The sequence below is a fragment of the Gorilla gorilla genome, chromosome 5 (genome assembly GCF_029281585.2).
Source record: "Gorilla gorilla gorilla isolate KB3781 chromosome 5, NHGRI_mGorGor1-v2.1_pri, whole genome shotgun sequence".
NCBI lineage: Eukaryota > Metazoa > Chordata > Mammalia > Primates > Hominidae > Gorilla > Gorilla gorilla.
In genome coordinates, this window is record NC_073229.2 from 191,043,131 (window position 1) to 191,055,429 (window position 12,299).

At 41.2% G+C, this 12,299-nt stretch overlaps 1 protein-coding gene and 1 pseudogene across 3 annotated transcripts in view; both read right to left on the reverse strand.

The window, feature by feature from the left end:
- RPS6KA2 (ribosomal protein S6 kinase A2) overlaps window positions 1-12,299 on the reverse strand; it is a 451,529-nt gene that overhangs the window by 287,795 nt on the left and 151,435 nt on the right. The gene's annotated exons all lie outside the window — the stretch shown is intronic.
- LOC101134003 (insulin-like growth factor 2 mRNA-binding protein 3) lies at window positions 2,377-5,707 on the reverse strand (annotated as a pseudogene).

Genomic DNA, 12,299 nt, shown 5'->3' on the forward strand with positions numbered 1-12,299 from the left:
GCAATGGGCATGTGTGTACATGGGTGACATAGGAAATGCTGGGGCATATTTCCACAAAAATATAAAGAATCCAACAAGAGAAAGGACTGTGACACAAAATAGAGTGTCATAAATTTCCTGGTGTGTGTAGCAGGTGAAGTACTTTCTTCATATCACCAGAAGGGAAGAAGAAGAGGATGGATCGGTATACAGGAAAACCTGTTGGGTCACAGGCAGGAATTTTAGGATGTATCTGAGTGATGACTCTTAAAAAACTTCTGTCTGGTGGGAAGCAAGGTCAACCTCTGGAGAGAATGCTGGCCAGTGAAAGTCAGGCTGAGGTCAATGGAGAAGGTTGAAAACAGTCATTGTGGAGTGATAGCAAAGTGAGTATAGGGCTATGGTCAGAATAAAGGGAAGTTCTCAAAAGGCTGATGAGGTTGGGTACCATGCATTTTAATAGTAACCATCTGCCCAGTGTGTGTCTTTCCCAGGAAGTGTCAGGTATTAGACAGACATGGAGAACAGGAAACACTCGACTTCTTCTGGGGCTGTGATTTTCCCCAATGATCAAAATTAAAAGGCTGAATGGCAACTTCCATTGAATATTGCATTAGAGTAGTTACTGCCTCTCTGTTGGAGAGGGAGGAAGCTGCTGGCAGGAAGGGCTGGTGGATGAGGTGGCGAACTCGTCAGCAGACGGGAGGTTCTGATAGGACAGGCATCTGCACTGTGGCTTTTTAACCAGCCTGGTGGGAGGACGGAAAATGGAGGCAAGAGAATGTGCTCAATGATTTTGTCAATTAGAAGTGATTAAGTTTCCAGGATGACAAAGTTTAGAATGACGGCTAATTTGGAGTAGAGATAAACATCACTGGAGATGAGGAGGCGAGGAACGAAGAGGTCAGGTGGTCAGATGTTTTTTTCAGGAGGATGTGGAAGATGCCAAGTAAATAGCAGGCATGGTAGTGATAAGGAAGACTGTCATGGATTCCAGCGACCCCTATGAGTGCACCATAGTAACACAGGTGGAGTAGATGACAACTAAGAGGAGAGGAGAGGCGGCATCATCAGATTGCATGAGATTTAAAGAAGCAAATGTTTGTCCAGCTAATAGAAAGGCTGTGGTCAGAAAACTACCTGAAGAGGAAGTTTGACCTGGCACTCAGGTCTCAGGGGCAAAGAGAGAGCAAATTGCTTCCACTTGAGAGGATCACAAAGGAAGTGGGTTCTCAGGAGCCATCAGATCCTAGTTAAGGAAAGCAAGAAGAATCTTGAGAGAAGAGTCAAAGGTAAAAGGGCACTTTTTTGGATAAAACTACAAAAAAAAACTTGTTTTCTGAGAACATTAAGGAAAACACTTTAAATCATTTTCAAAATGTCTAATTGATATGATCTTCAGAAAAACATTATCTAGTCCGTATAGAAATTCATCTTGAAATAAGAATGAGGCAGAGTGATCTTTTTAAAGGGTTATATATACAAGTCCTTTAGATCAGTGTAACATGACTGTGATCATCTTACAACAAAACTCGAAATCAATTCAGAGAGCAGCATGGCCTTGGAGGTCACCCACACCCAACACAATTGTACATACTGGGCTTTGCTGTCAAGTTAAGGAGCGAGCAAATGAGTTCGGTATCAAAGGCCATATGTTTTCACAGTCATTCAAATTATATCCCAAAAACTTTTCTTGTATTCTCTATCTTTTGACTTTTTTTTTTCAAAGAACTGATTGCACAGTATACAGAAATCCTGCTATACTTTACTACTTTAGGTGGAGTCTAATTTTTTGTGTTTAATTTATCAGTGCTTAAAAATCTTCAAAATAGCTTAGTGAGGCTCATGACAGTACTGGCCCCATGGAAATGTAGCCTTTTGTTGCCTTTAAACACTGTCACACCATCTATGACTGTCCCATTGGTCTGAAGTGTACTGGCAAACTAAGCATCCTGTAAGACAAGCTAAAGCTTGCTTTTTGCCAATCAGTTGGAAGTCCTGCATCTCTTCATTGATGCACTTTCTTTAGGTATTGATAGTCAAAAGCACAAAGCATTTATTACGCATTCAATCATGTAGCTAAACAAAACACTGCAGTCTCCTGAAGCCATTTAAACCAGCCGTTCCAAAATCTCCTGCCACCACTTTGTTAGTACCATCAGAAACTTTCTCAACTCTAAATGAAAGAATAAACGGTAGTGCTGCTCTCCAGATATAAGGCACTGCTGCGTATCTTTGAACATTTGATTTTTTTAACTCATAACTGTGTCAAAAGCCTCAAAAAACCCTGAAATTAATTTTCCAGCTTTACTGTCACCAGCCAGAAGTAAAATTCTTAATTTGCCTATTAGCTGGTTGCTGTTAAATTTTACATTTATTTTTTAAAAAACGGTTGGACTTCTATCATTATAAAGTATATAAAATTTTCAAAAAAAAAAAGAACAATTTTGCTTTTCATTGTATTACTGAATACCCGAGGTAGTTGAGTAAAAATGCACGTTTAATTACCCCTGTCAACACCGTTCAGCACTTCCCTTAGGTTACTCATGTTAGTGTTAAGTAAAAATAAAACTGAGAACAGTTTTTCTATGCTAATGGCTTAACATTTAAGTTCCTGTAATAATTATTCTGATCCAATTTTAACAATTGGATTTAGGAGCAATCTATTTGATGAATTTAGTGAAAGCATCATTAAGCCAATTTCTGGCATTATGGGGGAATATTAAGAAGAATTAGAATATCTGTTATACTGTGAGACTACAACAAAGGGAAGTGCAGAGCTCTTCTCTTTCCCCCCTCTGCCACCATTTTTTTGTGTGTTTGTTTTAAAGCTGGGTGTCATACATTTCAGAGAGCATAAAGTACACATTCTCACAGAGACAGGAGTTCAAAAGTTACCTGGTCCTCAGAAACAAGTGGCTAGGTAAAAACTTGTGCATGTGATTCTGGATAGGGGGTCAGCGCCTGTCTGTTGGTTAAGCAATCTGTCTTTGGTTTGGCATCTGCCTCCGTGGTGGGCTGTTTCCTGAGCCTTACTTTCGTCTTGACTGAGGTGGTCCACTTTGCAGAGCCTTCTGTTGTTGCTGCTGCTTTACCTGAGTCAGAATTTCCTGAATTTTTCTCTGGGCAACCTGGCAAGCATAGAAGTGACCAGTTATTTTGACAACCACTTGGTCATTCTCATCAGGTGTCTGGTCACAAGGGACAACAACTTCTGCACTTGACAAATTCTGAAGTTCATTCACCGTTTTGCCTCCTTTTCCAGTAACTCTGCCAGCAGCAAAGGATGGCACTCTGATATGAGCTTCAAGTTTCACCTCTTCTTTAGGACAAATGAAGTTTTCTTCTTTCATTTTTCCGTAATTCTTCCCTGAGCCTTGAACCGAGCCTCTGGTGATCCAGCGACCATCACCATCCTCACCTTAGCATCTGGTGCTTCCGCTGGAGCAATCTTACTTGAAGCTCCAGCAAAGCGAGAAAGCTGCTTGATGTGCTGGCCCTGCTTGCTGATAAGGGCACTGACTGATAGAGCCGGGATAAACAGATGAACAGTCTCGGTTTCTGAATGCTCAGACTGCGGGGAGGGAGGAGTCATGGTTGAAGTGGGCCCTGAGGTGGGAGGTGGCATCCCTGAAGTGGGTGGGAACAGACCCAAGGCGTTCAGATTTAATCCAGGAATTAAATGTGCTTGAAATCATAGAAGTGATATCATTTTCCTAACACTCCCTGATTTTCTTCATGATCTCTTCCTCAGCTTTGGCACATGTCTCAACATTGCCTTTAGCTGTAATGGTGTGTTCTGGATCATACAGCATCAGTTCCTGCAATGGAGATATCGTGATTTTAGTGTCTGTGTCTTGCTCAATTTTTTTAAGATTTCTTCCTTCTTTACCAATAAGACGGCCAACAAAGTTATTTTGAGCTAAAATCTTCAAGGGGATCTCTTCTGTGAATTTTATATCTTGAGTTTACTTACGCATAATCTCCAGAATAGACTTACAAGCCGCAGAGGTGCCTTCAGGAGTAGAGAGGATAGTAATCGACTTTTCAGCAGCCCCTGCATTTTCTTTACGGGGGACATCGATTTTAGACTGGGCCTGTTTGGTGATGTTCCGAATGGTGGCACCTTCTTTTCCTATAATGGCTCCAACAAATTGGGTGGGAACCAGCAGGCGCAGAGGCAAATCACATGGTTTCTGCTTGGACACGGATCCTGGAGACCCCTGCCTTGAGGAGCCCCTCTGCCCAAGACCCCGGCGACCTCGGGGCTGCAGAAAGGGGTTTTGCTGGGTGGCCATATCATCAGGGATATAGGCTACTTTCAAGGTGAAATTCTCTAACTGAAATCCATTCAGTTTGTGTAGTGCTTGTCTAGCTTGGTCCTTACTGGAATAGGTTACATTTACAACTGCAGTTTCCGAGTCAGTGTTCACTTGCTGACAGCTCTCCACCACTCCATACTGGACTAGTCAACTATCCAGCACCTCCCACTGTTAAGTGAGGAGGGATATTTCGTATCGGAAGTTTCCGAATCCTTTGCCTTTTTGGGACCGAGTGCTCAACTTCTATGGGTTTCCCGTGCAGTTCTATTTTACCTGAAAGCGCCTCAATGGCCTTGAGGGCCCAGATCTCGTCTGGGCAGTCCACGAACGCGTAGCCAGTCTTCACCAGGAAGGATCCCGACACGGGGATCTTGGCGTCCTTGAAGATACTTTCTAGGTCCGAGGGGGCAGCGTTCTCGCTGAGGTTTCTGATATACAGTTTGTTCATTGTGAAGAATGGTTGTTTAACAAAAATTAATGAGAAAAACGAAAATTAAAACCACCCACGGTGATGGATGGATCCAGCTGGTTTTGTTCCCCTCGTCTTCTCGCCTTTAAAATACACAAACACAGTAAGAACCAAGCACAAGAACGAGGAGCAAAAAATCAGATCCGAGGCTTGTTTTTCCTTGTCTAGATATGTTTTAAAAGAGAAAGAAAAGAAAAAGCCTAGCTACAACCGAAACGCGTCCACCAGTCTTGAATTGAGCTAACTTTTCACAGTCATTTTTTAACCATAATGCTCATCTACCAAGCAATACAGGGGAAGTCGTGTTTATCACCTATGTTATAATTTTATTAACTGCAGAATGCTTATTCGTATATGGATGTCAATGGCTACATGTATTGATTAAAACTCCCTTCCCAATTATGTTACTATGGGAACAGCTAGAAACATTTCAAATGTTAATTACCTTTTGTTACACCTGGGTCATATTAGCAGTCACTGCATGGGAGGGGTGCTCGCTTTGTTTGGATTGGCATTCTGCCTCCTACACGGGGTTCAATTAACATTAGCTGAGACTATTTTTTAATTCAAAGAATATGCATATTGTCTTCATTATGAAGCCTAGAACATGATTTTCTCAGGTTGCCACATCAATCAGATAGAGATACCGTGTAGTTTATAATCAAAGCTAAGGCAGCTCAGCAGCGTGTTACATCTAAGAGGCTGACATACAGGAGAGATGTCATTTCCTTCTTAGTCTGCATCATTAAAAAGATCTTTTTTTTCTTCTGAAGTCTTTCTCTTGGTTGCTCAACATTTCTTCACAGAAGGAATATGGAGGACATAAAGTGATACATAGCAGGCGAAATCACGGAAGCAGGATTTTGTTTAGAAGAACGCAAGGCTGCACTGACTGACTACAATTCAGAAGAGCTGCAGCTGCCAATGTCCTTTCTGCAATTCATTAACCTTATATGTACCTTTCTACTTTAAGGGATTTTTTCCACTCAAGAAAAAAACAAAAGGAGAATGGAAAAAATTATAGAAATATGAAATGGGACTTACAATGAAATAGAATAATTTGCATATTTTTCTCAGGTAACATATTTTATAAGACAATTTCAATTCTTCCAGCTGCTGTCTTCAGAAGAGCTTAAATATAATTCTGGATATTATTTTCATTTAAAAGAAGATATTGGCTCACACTTCTTGCAGAAAGCTGAGGAGCCAGAACTTGACTTCGTATAACAGAGGTGAGAGTTATATCTGGAAAAGAACAATTCTCCCCCCCCAAATTAGGACAAGTTCAACAATATCCTAAATCACAGTGATTTTAAATACTCTTCATGCTTATAAGAGATTTTAAAATGAAACAGCAATCTGTGAGGTGTTGATAGCATGCAGTATGTAGCCAAGGTGACCCAAGGTCACTGTCTCCTTCTAGATGCATCTGCAGGTAGTTAGCATTCGCCACCCACACACCTGGCCCAATAGGATCACTGACGAGGCATGCAGATACTGCTGATGAAATGCAGCCTGGTTTGCTCTAGAGCACATGTTTTCTAAAACACATGTGTAACTGATAGACTTAGCGACTGACTAGGTGTGAAGATAATATAAAAGTTGCATTAGTCATGAGCCAATTTCTCTGATGCACTCACATTTTAAGTCACCGTGTAACAGCAGGTCTGTGCTATAACACAAAGGACTGTGACACAGGTGAACACAGCAAGACACCAGGAACACACTTGGATGCCCATCGGCCCCAGGTTTCTTCTGCTGGTCCTGTCTGGCCATGTGTTTGGGTTTGAAAGTGTCCAGATTGCCTGGTTCTCCTGGATCTTCACGCAAAAGAAACGAGCACATGATGGTGACCTGGAACTCTCCTCGCTGGCATCACTGCATTTTTGCAAAGCCTGTAACTGTCCTGTCTGTGTTCTGGGCTCCAAGGCTCAGCCCTCTGATCTTTCCTGACCTGTCCTTCCCCTAGGCTGCCTTCCTCTTTTTCCTTATTACAGTAAAGTTCTGTATGTACTGCAGCATATTCCATTTATTGGGAATTGAATATATTTCTTCTATGCCAGGATTTAAAATTAGGATTGTTAATATTGTGGTTTGTGCTCTGGTTACAGAATTTCTAAGGTTTGGGTGTTCTATCCCAGCACCATATTTTCTCAAAGCCTTGCTCTCTGCAGTGGGTGATTTTGCACAATGCAAACTTCTCAGGTACTTTCTTCTGAGCTCCAGGTCCCCATATCCAACATCTACTCAACATCTTATTCTGAGACGTTCACCTCAAACATGTGAGAATCAACATGTCAACGTGTCAATACCTCTTGCAGGATTTCCTAACTCCACAGATGGTATCCGTCCAATTGTGCAAGCCAAGAGCAAGGGGCCAGCTGGGACGTTTCCCATACCCAATCTATCATCATGTCCCATTAAATTTTACCAGTAGTGTTTCTCGAATGTGTCCGTTTCTCTTTGTCTCTGCTGCCACCTTCATCTTACACCTGAATCACTGCAGCAGCCTCCTCCCTGGCCACAGCAGTCTATGAAACACTAATCTGAGCAGATCACCACCCTCCGCACAAACCCTTAGGAAACTAGAAGAAAAGTCGCTCAACTTGGTAAAGGCTACATTACAAAAACATCCAGTGGAGAAACTTTAAAATCAGAAGCAAAGATGCCCATTAACATCACAACTGCTTAGCATGGTACTAAAGGTCCTTACAGACAAAAAAGAAGAAAGAAGCAAGAAGGAGAGAGTCAGAAAACGAAATAAATTAGTGGTATAAGATTTGGAAGGAAGATAAAAAACATCCTTATTGGCAGATGACACAATCCTAGACATAGACACTCCAACAGAATAGAGACTATTAAAACTAACGAGAGTTCAGTGATGTTGATGGATTTACAGTGGGCTTAAAAATTAATAGCAATTATCTTCACCTATTGATACAGACTGAATGTTTGTGTCTCCCCTAACTCTTATGTTGAAATCTAATCCCAAGTGTGATGGTATTTGGAGGGGGGTCTGGGAGGTGATTAGGTCCTGAGAGCAAAGCCCTCATGAATGGGATTATAAAAGAGACCTTATGAAAGAGACTCTAGAGAGACCCCTCACACCTTCCACCACGTGAGGACTTGGCAAGAAGGCACTGTCTGTGAACCAGGGAGCAAGTGTCCACCAGACACTGGATCTGTGGGTTCCTCGATCTTGGACTTCCAGCCTCCAGAACTGTGAGAAACGAATTTCTGTTGTTTATAAGCCACTCCGTTTATCGTTTTTCATTACAGCATCCCAAATGGACTAACACACCTGCAATAACCAATTACAGTTTTTATTAAACTTAAGTGGTGAAATTTTATCAAATACCTCTCTGTACCAATTGAGAGGACCACATGGCTCATGTTGTTATCAACAAGAAAAGATAGGCAACCCAACCCAAAAAACAGGCAAGGAATGAAAACAGTTCACAGCAAGAGAAATTTAAATGACTGGCAAGTATGTGAAGAGTTCCTCAACTCAGTAAATGTAACCAGAAGAAATAAAATGAGGAGAAGACACTTCAAGCCATCATATTTATAAAATGTAAGGGCATCATACAACCAAGAGTTGGTGAGCATGGGAAGGAAGATATGGGGCCTCCTGCAATTCTTCTGGAAGCATCCCCTGCTGTGACTGCACGGAGAACACTTGAGCAGTCATGAAGATGAAGAACGAGTATCATCTGTGCTCTTTCCATCCCATGCTGCATAGCCTGGAGACCCCAGACCCCCAGCCCTCCACGACTGGATGGGTACCCAGGCAAGGGGACAGCTACTTAGGCAGGCTTTACGCACAGTACCCAGGGGGAAGTAAAGCCCCGTGCCAACTGTCTGTGCAAAATGAAATATCACACGCACAGCCTGTTACTGTGTATCTTAAAGGATACATTCATATCTAAGAATATAGAGAGGGTGGGATCGGGAGGAAAAGTAAAATAGTATTAAACAAGAAGAGTCTTATTTTGACAGTTGTGCTAGAGTTCCTTGAATAGTAGTAACAAAACTCTGCATAGGAAGTTTTTGAAAAACATTAAGAGTAAATGGTCTTCAGATTTATTGGTGGAAGGGTGACAGCCATTCAAATGGATAAGTTCAATTTAGGAGTGAATATTACTCAAAATAGAACAAAGTCCAACATACCTATAATTAGTGTGCAGGAAGAAGAAAAGTACCCAGCAAACTTGAGAGTAAAGGCTGATCAGAGAAGAGAGTTAGCAGGCAAAGGAAGAGAAAATCAGCATCTGCTAGATGCCTCCCTTGTGGCAGCACTGGACAGATAACCCTTTGTGCAATGCCGGGGTTGCCGGGAATGGGGCAGCTCTGCTCTCTGTGCAGATGGACGGCAGCCCTGCAGCCACGCAGCCCGCAGAGCAGAGCCGGGTTAGAGCACAGTTCTGTCTCACCCACACGGTTAGGGAGCTCCAACCATGTGGCAGGGAGACTTTCAGGAATAAGTGAAGGTCGGTTTCCAAAGTGCAGCATGATTCTTAGTAAGCAAATATTGTTGATTCATTACAAAGGTAAATAGAAACAGTTTCAATGGAGCAGTGAGGAACAAAACTAGGTGACTGGGTGGTGGGGAAGTGGCAGAGGAATTAAAATGACTTATAAATTAAGGATAGTGAATATCTGGGCACGTTTAAAGTTATGGATGACAGTAATGGAAGGAGTGCATAATCAAGGCCAAGGGTCATTATAAAGGAGGAGGTCCAGACAGGTGCACCTGGATCAGATTGGGAGGTGACTAAAAAAGTGACCTAAAATGTATAAATATATTACCTTAATTATGGTGATCATTATTACTTATCTTCAGAGAGTAATCTTTCTTTCTTTCTCTTTCTCTCTCTCTGTCTCTGTCTTTCTTTCTTTTTTTTTCAGGGTCTTATTTTGTTGCCCAGGCTGAAGTACAGTGGTGCGATCTTGGCTCCCAGGCTGGTGGCCTTGACCTCCCAGGCTCAAGCAATCCTCCTGCCTCAGCCTCCAGAGTAGCTGGAACTACAGGTGTGCACTACCGTGCCCAGATAATTTTTGAATATTTTATAGAGACAGGGTCTCACTATGTTGCCTAGGCTGGTCTTGAACTGCTGGCCTTAAGTATTCCACCTGCCTCAGCCTCCCAAAGTGCCGAGATTACAGGCATGAGCCACCATAACTGGCCTGAGAATAATTTCTTTTGCTAATATTGTACAACCACAGAAAAAAGGAAAATATCCTCCGGTAGAATTAAATCTATATACTTACACTTATTTATTAAAAATATTTGTGTTTTTTATTGGATCTAGAAAAAAACCTGATTTAATTCAATATATTTTTGTCACTATGTATTAATTCTGTTGGAAACATAATAGGATTGAGCTTTATGTCAAATAACAGGATGAAATCTTTTTTTTGCATAAAGGAACATAAAACTATTTATTGACCACTGTTCACAAGTATTTACAATAAAGTAAACATTATACAGTTGGATAACATTCTGATTACTGCAAAGTGGTTTTTCCTGGCCTTTGAAATCACTTTTAAGAATAGTTAACCTGGATTTGACACAGAAAAATCTCACCTCTCAAAAAGCTAAGCCACACCAAAGAAACTGCTTTATCAGGTTGTTGAAAACATTTAGGATGTTAAAAATAATTTCAGTATAAACAAAAATGCTTTCTTCCTTGCAACTTCCATTCCTCCTGCCTTGGGACCCTGGCAAAAGCTAAGAAGTTAGAAGACATTCCAAGACGTTTCGCAGGCCCTGAGAAGGTACTTACACACCCGCTGAGAGTTCTCGTCACCAGGCAGTGCACACTGCTAAACAGGCCTTTACCAGTAGGCCTTTACTAGTACTATTTACAGTTACAATAAATAACTTTCTCTAAAGTTTTACCACAGTGACTTCCTTCTCATACAATTGAACTTGCTCACTTTCAAGTGTAATTATATTTTTGAAATACATACTTCTGAACTGAAGTCTCCACCATTAATTTTCATGGGCAATACATGATAAAATAAATGCATTGTACCACAAATTGCAATGTATTAAGTTCTGTGGAGTAAGTGAAGCCAGTCATGTAGACAACTGGGAGAGATATGAAATAGAAGTGACACACTGCTCCGTGTTGATATTCAAAGTAGAGAAACAAGTAAGAGGTGTGAGCCACAAGCTGTGAGCCTGCAGTGGGGTTCCATACACATTCCCCCAGCCGGGTACTATCGGCTTGTTTTAGCACACCCCTTATCTGGGTTGTGCCTCAGTTTCCTCCTCCTTAAAGCAGCACTGAAGTTCATCTCACCTCTGCTTCCCTCACCAGTTGTCATAAAGATGTAACAAGATAACGGATGTGGGGTGCTTGTCAAGCTGGGCACGCATGTAGAAAATCATTACTTTTATTAATGGAGGAATAAGAACAATAGTCCCAGAAGTCAGAAATAAAGACACAACATATTCTCAAAATATCCTTAAAAATAAACACACGGGCTGAGTGAGGTGGCTCACGCCTGTCATCCCGGCACTTTGGGTGGCCGAGGCAGGAGGATTGCTGGAACCCAGGCGCTGGAGGCTAGCCTGTGCAACATAGTGACACTCCATCTGTACCAAAATAAATAAATAAATAAACACATGACCAAAAAGAAAAAAAACTATTTGATGGCTTCGCTTTATCCTAAACTCAAATCACATTGCTATTCTTTACATCATCTTTTTTTCTTCATAAAAGTCAGAATCTCAAAGGAAATTGGTCAAGATCCTGATGTGCAGATGGGTTAAGAGGATTAGTAAATGTCAAACAACAAAACAAAAAGAAGAAAGGGGTGAAACTAAGTCCTGGCACATTCCTCAGTTAGTTGTATTTCCTCTTTCTGGCCCAGACGTCCCCTGGATTTATAGGTGCGTAAATGTCCCTTCTCGTCACCAGGACAGCTTTAACTACCATCAAGAAGTATTTTTCAAATAAACACTTCAGTCTCTGTGTCTGAAGTGTTTATTTGACTGATCACAGCTGAGAACAAGTTAGGGGTTGACAAGGTCCTACTGTGGGCAGAACAACTGTGATTTTCTAAACGGAAGCACATCTTTAAAACTGTAAGAGGGCTTCAGTTTTTCATGTATGCCATATTCTATTATCGAACCAGAATCTTCACTCTGAAGTACTATTCAAAATCCTGATGGAATAATCATCAAATTGATGCAACTTAGGTTTAATCCTGTTCACTTCTTAAATTATCACACAATGTCTTTTTTCCCTATCCTTACAAATCTCATAGTTTACCTTTGTAAGTATATGTGTATGTCAATTTAAAAAAATACAATGAAATCCCTGAACATCTGAAAGATTCCATTCAATTTTGCTGTTCTTATTAAAACTTATTTCAAATCTGGAGTATTCAAAGTAACACTTGAGTCATAATCTCTACAGCATGCTTTAGCCTTTAATCAGTTATATTGGACAGATCATCCTCAAACACTGCTCTCAGCACCCTGATGTCCTCCCAGCACAAGGTACTTTGTTCTGTAC